Source organism: Haplochromis burtoni, unplaced genomic scaffold (genome assembly GCF_018398535.1).
Source record: "Haplochromis burtoni strain Fernald_Lab_line unplaced genomic scaffold, NCSU_Asbu1 Contig_162, whole genome shotgun sequence".
NCBI classification, from domain to species: domain Eukaryota; kingdom Metazoa; phylum Chordata; class Actinopteri; order Cichliformes; family Cichlidae; genus Haplochromis; species Haplochromis burtoni.
Window position 1 is genome coordinate 1,109,823 of NW_024582523.1, and position 13,497 is coordinate 1,123,319.

Consider the following 13,497-nt stretch of genomic DNA (forward strand, 5'->3'; position numbering starts at 1 on the left):
AAAAGACAATTGGCAAGGCCACACCCCCACACATGTGATATCATTTTAAAGGTACTGTTGTCCTCTCTAAGAAACATTAGGACTTAGAAGAGTGGCAAGTAGAGTATGAAAGGTACAAGCAAAAACTAAATGTGTACTACAGTGCACAAAAATGAATTACTGGGTCTCAGGAGGGCTCTCAAAACCTGCAACATGAACATGGACTTTGTATACGGTCTATGCAAGTGAAGGATAGGAGCTCATCCATTATGCATATACAAGAGGGACTGTAAACGAAATTAGAAAAATGCACTCTGCTTGATGAAATATAACTGAAATATTTAGATAGCACAGAGGTTCACAAAGATATGACCTAAGGTTCAAATTCATTCAGCCACTGGATCAACGTCCATGAAAATGCTAAATTAGCGCAAGTTAAATTTTATTTTATAAGATGTTGTAATATTTCTGTTGCAAGAAGCAAATCAGATTCTATGAAGCAAACCTGCGCCTGTAAAATAAAATAATATGGATGGATGCATAGGAACCACAACTAGTCTGGTGGTTAAAATAAGATTGCATTCAGTATTTATTGTGACTTCAGCTGTAAATGAAATCACCTTACACCCAAAGTGAGAGGTTTTACTGAATTTCTTTTTCAGCATGTTGTCAAATGACAGCTTGGGCAGCTGAGCTCTCTGATAGCGTGGCAAGGCGAAGCCAATTCCGCTGTGTCTCCAGTGCGAGTTCATACTTGTGTTTTTCTGGAGAGAAGATGTTAAGTTGATGATGTGGTTTAGACAGTAGCACCATCTTTTTCTCCCTGTGACGTTCTGTTGTTGCATATCATGGTGAATGCTTGGGTACATGTCAAATCTTGTTTTGGAAATGTATTCTGCCCACAGTAAAATCTTCTTTTCTCTCTGAGGTTTAGGTCCTGTTAAAGCTTTGAAAAGGCTTTGTTCTTCTGGCTCCACTGGAGGCAATCCACCACTATATTTTTGTATTCAATTAGAAGCTTGTCCAATACTCTTCTTAATTTAATTTCCAGACTTGGTTTTCAGTTTACGAGGACATCTTGGGTGTTGTAATTGGAAGCTGGTCACGGAAGTTTATTATTCTCTCACTGGAAATGCGTCTTTAACGATTCCTGGAGATTATGCAGATGTCTGAAAATTCTTCACTAGTTTTTTGGCATTGGCTTTTAATCTTGCTTGGTTTTTCTCATTTCTATAAATAGATATTTTCATATGAGTATGTGGAGTATACAGGTGAGGGACAAGATTTGGGTATGGAAGCTTTTTTGTTTATAATGTGGCCTACTTGTAGACCCAGTTTTATAGATCCATCACATTTGATCAGGGTTTGTTTGCATGCTGGTAAACAGTCCATGCAGAGAGAATGCTGTCTCACAACCACTAGCTATTGTCTACTATTGTCAGTTTATTACCTTTTCTTAAATGAGCTGGAGGACTGAACAGAATATCTTGAACCAGGCAGGAAGCCCCAAAATATTGTCCATTACCCTTGCAGCTGCACAGAGATCTAGTTTTCCTTGGTGTGACTTTTGGAACAATGTGCTTTGGACATTGGATGAGATGAAAAGCAGTAATGCGCAACAGCACATGGAGAAAAATTAATTCAGCATATAAGCACAAATACCTCAAACCAACTGGCCATCGGTCAAACAACCATACGTTGACCCGAATTTGGTCATGAAACAGGACAATGAAATGAAGTTGCTGTCAAAATCCAGACTTGAGTCCCTGCACTGCATCGAGTCCTGTGAAATCTTTCTATTTCACCTGACTCTACAAACTTAATAGCTTAAACAGAACAGCTTAAACAGGATTTCTAAAAACGTCCCACGGGACCAATTTGCTATCATCTCTGATATTAACACTGACCAGCGGATGCTCTCTCTGGGGGTTTCAGTTATGATGACAGACACGTAGCTAGAGCCGTTCATCCCTATCTCTATTGTGATTCATAATGAAGTTATAATCTTCACAGTGGAGAACGAGCAACATCAAAGATGTGTTCTTTGTTCTTTCGCAACTTCAGATGAATATATTCATTCCCTTCTCAATTTCCTCCTTTTCTTTCTTGGCAGTTCCTCTCTCCTTTCTGCTTTTCTTTCAGGCTTAAATCTCTGTCACTCTCTGCTTGCTGATGTTGGAGTTTTCTCCAGTACTCATCTCCATTTGGGATTTCTTGTACAAATCCTTTTCCCCATCAAAGTACTTCTTGTTCTTCTGTCTTTCTTTTTAAGACCAAGTCAATACCTGGATACAGCAGGGGCCATGAAACCAATCACTGGCAGTAAAGACAAAACTATTTGTATCTCTTAATTCAGCAAAGAAGTCAATGGACTGAAGGTTGTATTTTTCTTTTTTCCCCCCGTAATCTTCTGGACAAACAAACCGATCAGTTTAAAGGCTAGCTTGACAGACGGGGCTGCTGTTGATCAAAAGGCCTCATTAACATTTCAGTCTGCCACTGCCCAGATAAGACAACAACAGCCATTTTGAGATGGGTGCCATCTGTCAGATGTGCTGGGTGGCCAATAATGATGGTGATATTTCATGTATGTTATCAAATAACAGATGCCACAGGTTTAATGTGTCTACTTTCCATTTTCCTGAAAGTAAGCATAATGATTTGGAAGCTATTTTTTTTTTAAGTTTAGAAGAAAAATGTAATAATCTCTCCCTCTAAATAATAAAGAAAACTGAACATTGACTACATTAACCTTACAAATGTGTGCTAAATGGCTCGCTTCAGTTATATGATGAAGAGAGCGTTCACCAAGGTCCAGTCTAAACAAACCGAACAGAAGACGGAGGGGCCGATGTAAACAACACAGTAGCTACAGAGGCCTTAAAATTGAATTAAATTATAAAACAGGGACTAACCAATGATATAAAACCTGATACGCGTTTTGAAGTTCTGTTGCTCTGTTCACTGTGTCCCTCCAGCTGCTGGACAAACATGCTGACAGTCAAATCAGACAAGTTACTGAGCCTTTTCTCTTTTCAACACTGGATCAGGCTTTCATAATTGTGTGGGCAGAGAAGACTCACGCCAGGAATACTAAAGACTTTATTCACCTTAACCAATGGACACATGATGCACGTTTGACTTGCTCGCTGGCTGCGGTTCAACTAAGACAAATAAGAATGAAAATCTGGGCTTCATTACACACTGTGTGGCAGACTGAAGGACGGCTGCAGTGGCCGCAGCTCATCTCGTCCCACCACGTAAAGTTGCAATGCTTGGACACAAATAGCAGATCTGTCCTGCTGCGAGATGCCTCCTGAAATCATTTAGTTCCACTTAAAAGGATTAACAAGTTAGACTTTTATTGCTCCATAGAACAAAATGAACTGAGGTCGATAGAGGCTGTTGATCAATACTAGTGACTCAGTGACTGCTCAACCGCAAAGTCTAAGAAGCTTTTCTTCTCCAGCCAAAAAGCAAAGTGGGGCAGAGTTATGAAGCCGATATTGTGCATGTTGATATTTCACGGCCTAACGAATCTATATATAAGTTCTGTGGGTGGTTAGTGAAGTGAAGGAGGTCAAACCACAATAAATCCTGAAAGGATTCACTATATTTATTATTGGCACTGATTCTATAATTACAATGAAAAGATGATTATAATGTATTATGGAAAGCAATATTTTTCTCCATCACAAACTTGTAAACAGAACAGAAATTCACTGTGTTTAAACTGTGTTCTGTAATTATCTAATGTCAGTTAAAAAATTAAATGAGCATGAACAATATTGCAAATTTTTTATTCATATTTTTAATCACATTGTACAGTGTATGTACTCCGTGTTGTATGTTGCAAGTCATTGAGAATGGATGCATTTGGAGTTAATGTACGTTTCTTAAAAACCCACCTTTGAGTTAAAGTGAGATGAGATAATTATAGTAGGTGTTTAAATACTATTATTTTCTGTTCTGCTGACAATTATGTGAAGGGAGAAAAATGGTATCATTCATAATGCATTATTATCAAATTTTAGGTTGGTTTTTAAGGTGGTAACACCTTTAAGGTGGTAAACACACTAGGCCTGTGTTTACCCCCAGCCCTTCACTCCCTTGCTGCTACACAGTTGCTAAAAACAAGCACACAGATGGTGTGTTCGCTTGCATCTTGACATCCTTCTGATTTGGAGGCTGTCAGAGCTGTAATCTGGAGACAGGTTCGGCGTGATACAAACAAATCGACGCACTGTTCAGCATGCAGGTGTTTTATTGATCTTTGCATTGTAATTCATGCTGGAGGCAGGATTGAGTGGCACTACCGTGCTGTGAAAAACTAAATGCCGCCTTTCTGATTTTTCTTTCTATTTATTTTTGCAGATTTTGTCACACTTAGATGTTTCTGTTAGTGTGAGCTGCCTGTGTCGGCTCACACTAACTTAATAGAGTGTAAAAGAAATTCACCCGTTATAGAGTTGAAGTGGGAAATAAAGAAAAGCTGTTTTGTGATTGGTATTCTTGGTTTTAATTTTAATCACTACAGTTGGCCATTGTTCCATGGGTGTCCAAACGGACTGAGTACCTTCTGGAACAAGTCTATGCTGGCCATTAGACGAACTCCCATTTTTTCACACAGTTGCTGCTGTTAGAGAGAGCTGTTAGCATGGCTACTATACTTTTAAATGTAGTGCATGTGTCTATGTGTGTTTGTGATGGAGGCTGTTGTGTGTTTGTTGAACTTCAAAGAGATTGAAAGCATCAACTAAATCACCCGTCCCATTTTCCCAATCAATCCCACTTCAGCTATACTGCACTAGCCCTCCAGATATTTCCTCAGACTGGGGATCAATAAGCTTGAATGATTGAAGACCACTAATCCCATTGATACCCCCCTACATTTGACTAAGATCTACCAAAAGACCAGGAACCATTTTCCTTTGCTTTCCCTAATTTAAGTGGGCTAAGTGATGGATAGAGAGAGGCTGTGTCTGTATCTTTAGGCTTGATTTTGATCACTGGCCACAGAGTATATTTGTACTTGCTTTGAATTTGTCACAAAGACTTTGGAGTGGTATCCATTTAGGCAAGTGCTGTTACAAATCAGCTGGCTTTTTACTGTATTTATCTTGGCACAAAATCCACTGGCCAAGAAACCAACTGGACGCTGTAGGCACTTCCTCTGAATTCAAGCCTCTTTGAAAATGTGTGATACCCAAACAAAACAGGGCCGCTGTTTGCTGTCCATATCTGTGCTGACTGAGAACAAGGAGCTCTATACCAGTTGTCAGACCACTGATATTTAGACATCGACGCGACAGTCATCCCCACGTGATTACTTAGGATTCAAATCAGTCTTTTAACAATACAGCCTTTGTTGGCTCACAAAAACCCATCTGACCTATACACACAGCAATCCCTTGTTTTCATCCTCTGTCTTTTAGTGTTCTGCATCTGCAAACAACCTCCGGTAGAAGGAAATGAGATGCAGCAGGAGGCCTGAGAGAAAGCCTTTTGCTGGTTTAAGATCAGCCACAGGTATTAAGCTGCTCTCAGGGCCCAACAAAGCTCAGGCAAAAAGCCCAGGAAGGCAGGTGGGAGCGCGAACAACAGGGAATCAGATAGAGGGGAATTCATTGAGACACACCAAGGCACTATAATCTGAGGGAAACAGAAAACCAGGGCTTTAATGTTTGTTTTGTGTTCAGAAAATTAGTGTCGGAACGCCGCTATTTGATGTTGGAATAAGAGATTGGGAGATGCTGATACTGATTTCATATTTTGTGAAGGTGCTTTTCCCCCCACCACTCGTGTTCTCTCACATCATCATTTCTATCACAGCCATATCTCGCTCTCTACTCAGTCTGCACCCTTAATCCTACCTCTATCCTCTCCCTCACAGATTGCTGTATCACACATACTTAAGAGTTTTCGCCTTTTTTTTTGTTATACCTCTGGCAAGAAAACAGACCTTCTCCTTTTTTCCCTCTCTTTGCTGCTTTGAGCACGTCATCAGTCTAATGCAATCAAGACCAGCCACCTGCCAACCAACACCTTTTACGGGACAGGACAACTGAATTTAGATTGAAGGAAAGAAATTCTTTCCAATGCAAACACACACACATTTAAATGATCTCTGTTTTTCCTTTGGTTTAATATGAGAATAATATGAGAACCCTACAATAACTTAAAACATCTCACAGATGGGTTGTTAAGTAGAGAAAGCCAAAAGGTGAGTGCCTGTGTGTGTTGCTCTATTAAGAGTATCAATATCTACAAAATTAATACGGGTGCTTTAGCCACTGCAGCCTTAAGGGAAATAACACAGAAATGGTTTGGCGTAAGGCCAAATCAATATATCCTTTAAATGACAAAACCACAGGCGACAGAGGTCTTGTGTGTGCTATCTATTGGACAGCGTTCGCAGTAATAGAGTTTGATGTATAGCATATTTTATGAGGTTGTAATATTTCAAGGTATGTGATATTTTACAACAACTGATAATATCCTATACTGCCTTTGCTGCAACAGATATCATAAAACAAAGTCCTGCAAATCACAAAAAGCTATGTAATAATAAATGCAGACAGAGCAGACATAAAGCCAGGCATGGTTCACGGCCAGTAATCCCAATATTAAGGAGTGTGTTGCAATACGTCCCCTACTCTCTGGCTTCATACCTATTCTGTTCCTACTGAATTTGCACAGAGAGACCTGTTTTTGTAAAGGAAGACAAAAACAAACAACTTTTTGCTTTTCAGGGTTGAGAAATGCGAGGAGACTTTATCACAATTTTGTCCGACATTCGATAAAGAAAGCGGACGAGAAACAGCTGCCCTTCTTTCTCCCACTCCCCCATTCAATAAAGCTCCCATTGAGGAAAGGAAAACAGCAGACGCACCTTTTCTTTTTACCCTGAGGGGAAGGTACTTCACATTGAGGCCATCACTGAAAGGTCAAGCCGCTCCGAATCTCATGGAAACTCCATTTAGGATACACACTTCCTGTGTCGTACTGGGCCCTGTCCAGCTAGCATCTCAGTTACAATAACATTTCCACAACCTGGCGGGGGGGAGCTCCAGAGGTGCAGAGAATGTCAGGACAACGCTCTGACCTTTTAATCGCTGTGAATACAGATGGGCATCTAACACTCTGTTGATGTCAGGAATATAACCCGTGTCGTTCACATTTACAGTGCCCTTTCACTGTGTCATTGCTGCATGCGTGTCTCTCTGTAACATGTTCAATTTTAACATTTAAGTATCTCTCTCTCTATGTATATATATATGTGTGTGTGTGTGTGATGTGTTGGTGTGTGTGTGGGTGTGTGGTGTTGTGTGTTTGTGCGTGTGTGTGTGTGGTGTGTTTGTGGGTGTGTGTGTGTGTGTGTGTTTCCTATCATCAAACATCATTTATTAAGGGAAAAAGGCTATCCAAACCTACAGCCCTTGTGAAAAAGTAATTGTTTGCTGAACCTAATAACTGGTTGTGCCACCTTTGGCAGCAAGAACTGCATGCAGCCATTCATGATAACTTAATTTTGTTTTCTCTCTGTCAGATCACTGTAAACTGAGTGCTCTTGAGCTTCAGCACACAAGCTGAAAATCTTCATCAAGATTTTCTGACAGATACCAGAATTCACGGTTCCATCACTTACAGCAAGTTGTCCTGAAGCACCAAAGCAGCCCCAGACCGTCACACTACCACCTCCATGTTTGAGGTTTAGTATGATGATCTTTTTATGAAATGCTATGTTAGTTTTACGCCAGATGTAACGGGACTCAAACCTTCAAAAGTTAAACTTTTCTTTCTTCAGCCCACAGAAAATTTAACCAAAAGTCTTGGAGATCATCAGCATGTGTTTTGGCAAATGAACCTTTGTGTTCTTTTTGGTCAGCAGTGGTTTTCATGTTGGAACTCTCCCAATGAATGCCATTTTTGTAATCCTTTCTAGACCAATAAATGCCAGTAACGTTGTTTCTTAGCTTCTTCTTTTCAGATTGTGACAATGTGTTGCTTGTTGAGATCGTTTAGCCTGCTTCACTTTGTCAACCAGGTCCTATTTACGTGCTTTGTTGACTCAGCAACTCTGACAGTAATCCAACCCGAGTGTGGCTCGTGAAATTGAACTCTGCTTTCCAATAAATGTGTTTAATCACATTTAATTCATTTAAGTTTGGATAACTGTTTTTCCTTAATAAATGAGAAGAACAAATACTGTTTATAAAATTGCATTTAGTATTTACTCTGGTTATCTTTGTCTGATATTAACATTAGTTTGATGATCTGATACGAGTAAGTGTGACAAAAAAATAATAATCAAGAAATCAGGAGAGGAACAAATACTTTTTCACACCACAGTGTATACAGACACAAGATACACCCACAAATGCTGATGGTTTCTCCTCCTGTAAATTAAAAATGTGTAAAATCCATTGTTATGGTCCTGAGAATGTGGTGAACAGACATGATACCTCTGTCTGTTTACAGACATCAGAGTAATACCTGGCATCCAAGGTATTACTGCTCCATGCCAAACTATGTCAACCAAATGTTTGCTTGACAATATATGATGACAAAAAACAAACAAACAAGATACAATCTAGAGAGAAGGACTTTGCTTGCTTCCATGAAATTGGCCTCTTAGGTAAATGAGAGTGTAATGAAAGCCCTCTTCATTACTAATAGGAACTCCCATCACATAGATTGGCGCTTTACTCATTTGTAAACGTTGTAATTAGTAAGGAATAATTGCACTGACTCAAAGATCATTTGATTGGTTCATTTATATTTTTCTCTTAACCCTGGGAGGCCTAAGTCATCATCACTGATGACCCTAACTCTACACTGTGCTTCCCGAATATACTTTTTTTATAACCCTGGGTGCTGATGCTTGGTGCAGCCAGCAGAAGGTTCCTTTTGCTTGTTAAGTGCTGACGTATCAGCCCTGCTTCTGGGTCCAAGCTTCGCATTCATTAAGGTTGTTGTCTGTTTACCATGTTACAAGGCTTTGTATCTTATTTTATTTATTAGAATCAAGCTCCTAAAAGTAATCAGTGATCATCAGCCTCTCTGGCTTTTTATTAGCACTATTTATGTGCAGCTTGTCTTTAAGCTCAGTTTTTAAATCTTCCAATGTAACGTCAGACCATGGGCTCAGTTTGCCAGAAACCAAAATATCTGAACGTTTCAGAAAAGACAAGAAACAAAATCTGAGAACAGAGAATAACTCTGAGGCTAAGTGGAATGTCTGTGGCTACTAGCTTAGGATGAGGAATTTTTCATAGCGAGCAACATATTAATGACTAACCTTGTGTTGTTTATGTATCATTTCAGTCTTTTGACAGAAGTTTGACTTTTATTGAGGAGAAAAATTTAGCATTGCCCTCAATCTTTGATCTGCTAATGTGTTTATATTATCCTAGCCATAGCTAGCCTAGCCATAGCTCTATAGCTAGCCTCTAGGTAGCACACGATTATACGGCAGCTAGCCCAATTTCGATAACCCTACGAACTTTAGACTGTGTGAGTCTAAAGCCAGGATTGTACCTCCTGTAGAGAAACAAAGACAAGTGTCTCTGCAGTACACATGTGCACACACACACAAGCAACACACTGAAAAGCAGAGGCAGTTTCGCTGGCTGACAGTGATGGGGCTTTGTTGATACGCCACGACAGCAGCGAAGAGATGAGCACAAAGAGGAGAAGTCAGAGGAGAGGAGAGGAGAGGAGCAAAGAGGAGAGGAGTTGTATGACAGGTCTATAGGAGTGTGCCAAAACGAGAAGAACAAAATAAAGAGTTAGAGAAAAACTAAGAAGAGGGTGGGATGAGTTGCAAAGTCAGCAGTCAGGAGATAGGTGATTGTGTGGAAGCTTCTTGGTAGGGCTGCAGGGAGCAGGTGGACTCGGCAGCGAGTTGAGTGTGTATGCGCACATGCTTGTGGGTACATTGTACACCATCCACTATGAGTGAAAATCCCAGATCGAATAGGTTCATATATCATCCTCCTAACAGTATTGGCTGCGAGTCAAATCTTTGAAATATCTCTTTCTCTCTCATTTTGACTTAATGACTCCAGGATCTGTCTCCATTTAGCACTATTTTCACTCAGCTGTCATAACTGTTGAGATTTACTGCAGAACCATTTTTTTCACTCCTGCTGCAATTAGAAACACAAACATGTGTCTGAAGGCTGGATTAATAGCGAGAGTTCAGTGTTTTAAAGCCATCTGGATGATTACATTATTTTGATGTCCTAACATGAGAATTTTGCCCTTGGAGCACGCCCACCTCCTTGTGAAGGCGGTCGGCACTAAACTCAGAAAATGTTGTAATATAAATGTTGATTTTAGGAGATGGTATCTGTGAAAGAGGTCACGTAAAAGCACACTGTAAAAAAAATGTGTTTATCAAAAAGAGCATGTCATAAGATAAGAATGTTTTTCACTCTCGTGGTAGTTACGGTGATTAATTCAAATATTTGCATGAAATTGAATATGTGGGCATGTGGAAAAATAAGATTCAGAATGAAAGGTACAGACATTTGAGGGAGGGTAAGCAGTTTAACACAGATGGAAAAAGTGCCATGTACCAGAGAGGAAATGTAGTCATACTGAGCAATGTTTAAAACTTTAAATTAAATTTTAGATTAAAGTTAGGAAAAGTTGTTCAAAACTCTAAATAGGTAAAAATAAGAAAATTCTTATTTAAATTTTGAAACAATATGAAAAACGAATATCTGACTTCTGAAATTCAATGTACAAACACACACACACACACACTCAAGGTAGGAGAAACAGGGAGAAAATTACGAAGAACTGTAATGAAAACAGATTTTATGGAGTGATGAACCTAATTAGATTTTTTTTGGTTTGGTTCAAATTGTCAGAATGACAGAGGAGGACAAGAGAGAGGTACAACGGTCATAGTTTGTGCTGTTGTGGATCTTGTTGAAACTGGTGGAACCCATATGATTGGCGACAGCTTCGTTTTTCAGCATAACAATGATCGCAAACACACTGCTAGTGCAGTAAAAGCATACCTGGATAGAAAAACACTCAGTGGGGCCCTATCAGTCATGTACTGGCCTCCCTTGAGCCCGGACCTCATCATTATTGAAGCAGTGTGTTATCATCTTGACAGAAAATGGGGGGGAAAAGGGCAGCCAAAATCCAAAGAAGAGCTTTGAATGTCTTTTAAGAAGCCTGGAGAACTATTCCTGAAGACTACTTAAAGAAATTGCAAGAAAGTTGCTGAAAAGAGCTCAGACTGCGATGAAAAATAAAGGTGGTCATACCAAAGATTGAATTTCAAACTCAGTATATATACAGTATTCTGTGAATCTTTGCATGTTTCAATAAATTGCTGCACTTATTTCCAATTTGTTATAAAATACAAAGAAATTGGAGATGCTTAAAACATTTGCACAGGACTGTATAAAGTAATACTTTAGTAGAAATAAATGGGTTAAAGTTCCAGATTTATGAAAGAGCAAAACATGGAAGAATAGAGGCTGAACCACCAATAAAGAGGGAATGCTTATCATATATGAGAAGGTACAATAAGATATTGTCTGCACCAATAATATCACTGCATCTAGTTCCAGATGCTGAAATGTTATCACCATATTGTTTTCTCAAAAATATGAAGAAAATGCTAAGCAGAGGTGTTTAATTCAACCCTGCAAAGTGATGCAGTGGTTCCTTGTTGACTCTCGAGAGTTCAACTCTAATCACCATAAAACCACAAGAAGTAAATGAATTTCATTATCTTCGGAGGCCTGGTCTTTAAGCTAAGCTAAGCTATGAAAGCGTCTATGAAAGCAGTGACAATCTTCTCATCTAGCACTCGCCACATTAGCAGTGAAACATGATTGCCCAGACTGAGAGATCATTTCCTGCAAAATGCACTGGTCTCTTTTGTAATGCAGCACAACTTCACTGGTTAAACTTAAGGTCAAGGAGTACCTCGGGCAATCAGAGCGAAAGCTAACAAACAAATTTCCCACAGATGACTGTTTTTAACAAGGAGCAGGAAGGGCGCCGAGGGTCGCTACTATATCTGGACCCGAGCAGTGAACTCTATATTGGGGAGGCCTGGCAGTCAACAGAGCCACACACTCTAAAATAAACACACGCTCGTACCAAAATGATCCAAACAGCAACAGCAATCCATCCAAGCCAGCCTTCATTAAAGTGGTCCACCCAAGTTCTAATTATAGGATTACAGAGCAGCCAGCAGGACACAGCGAGGGCCTCTGGTTGGATGCCGCCAGATCACTGTACCTAGTGACCCAGGTATCCACCCACAAGCACACACACATACACACACTCCTGCTCAAAACACTCATTTATACACTACCCATTTTTGTCCTCCTCTCCACAGGACTCGGGAGTCTGAAGTCACCCAAACCAAACAAGACATACACCTGGTAAGTATAGTGCTGACTGCGTGACTCCTAAACATACTTAAAAATAACCCCAAAGGTAGAGAAAGCAAGGAGAGTCAGTACCAAAGTGTGATAGCAGAGGGTAGTAGACTGGGTCAGGAGATCTCTTTTCAATAACATCTTATTATAGCCACAGACAGTCTGGGCTTTTAAGATGTTTTAAGTGATGCCCCCAGAGTAGAGGTGTCACCATTTACCAGTCTTAAAGGGGAAAGAAGCATCCTCCCTTTACTACTTTCCAGATTTTTTAGCCCGCTAGGGACTTCTTTTATTTCTTCTTCCTCTCATTTTTGACTCATCCCTTAGAGGTCAGATAAGTAAATGAGCTGCAGGCTCATTGATTATTCACACTGAGTAGTTTGTGCAGGTAGAAATCAAAGACTTTAAACTTTCATGGGTTCTAAGCTTTTATACAAACACGACAGTGATGGCGTGTTTGGGATGTTGGTTGGTATTTCACTGTAAGATCATGTATGTTTTACAATATTTTTTGTACTTCAGTAGTTTAAACAGGGTGATTCCTATAGATGTTTGTGGTGACATTTGGCATGGTATGGATGTTCAGAATCAACGATGGCAGCTTTGGTGAGCCTTTCACTGTTTTCATTGTGCATCATCTTCAGTCTAAATTTCAGTTAGGTTTCAGTAATGTGAAATAAATTATTAAAGTTTTCACACATAAGAACCTGGAGCTCTTAATTAGCAAATACTAAGATGCTAACATCTAAACAATGTCCATTCTTAGCTTCACAGACCTGCTGCCATGGCTCTAGTCTAGTTTCCAGTGCAAAAAAGAAAAATTTTAAAGCAAAGCTATCAGAAAAATACAGTGAGCAAAGTGTTAGTTAAATTGAGCTCAGCCAATCCACATCAGCTGACAGGCTGATTCATTCACATTCACTGTGCTTTTGCAAGGTCCCAGCTCCTCCCTTCATGCTGTCTCATGTCTGTTGTTATTTATGCCTGCCCTGTCCTGTGATGGGTTATTATAGGTCCTCTTCTAGGAAATAACATTGTGTGTGTGTGTGTGTGTGTGTGTGTGTGTGTGTGTGTGTGTGTGTGTGTGTGTGTGTGTGTG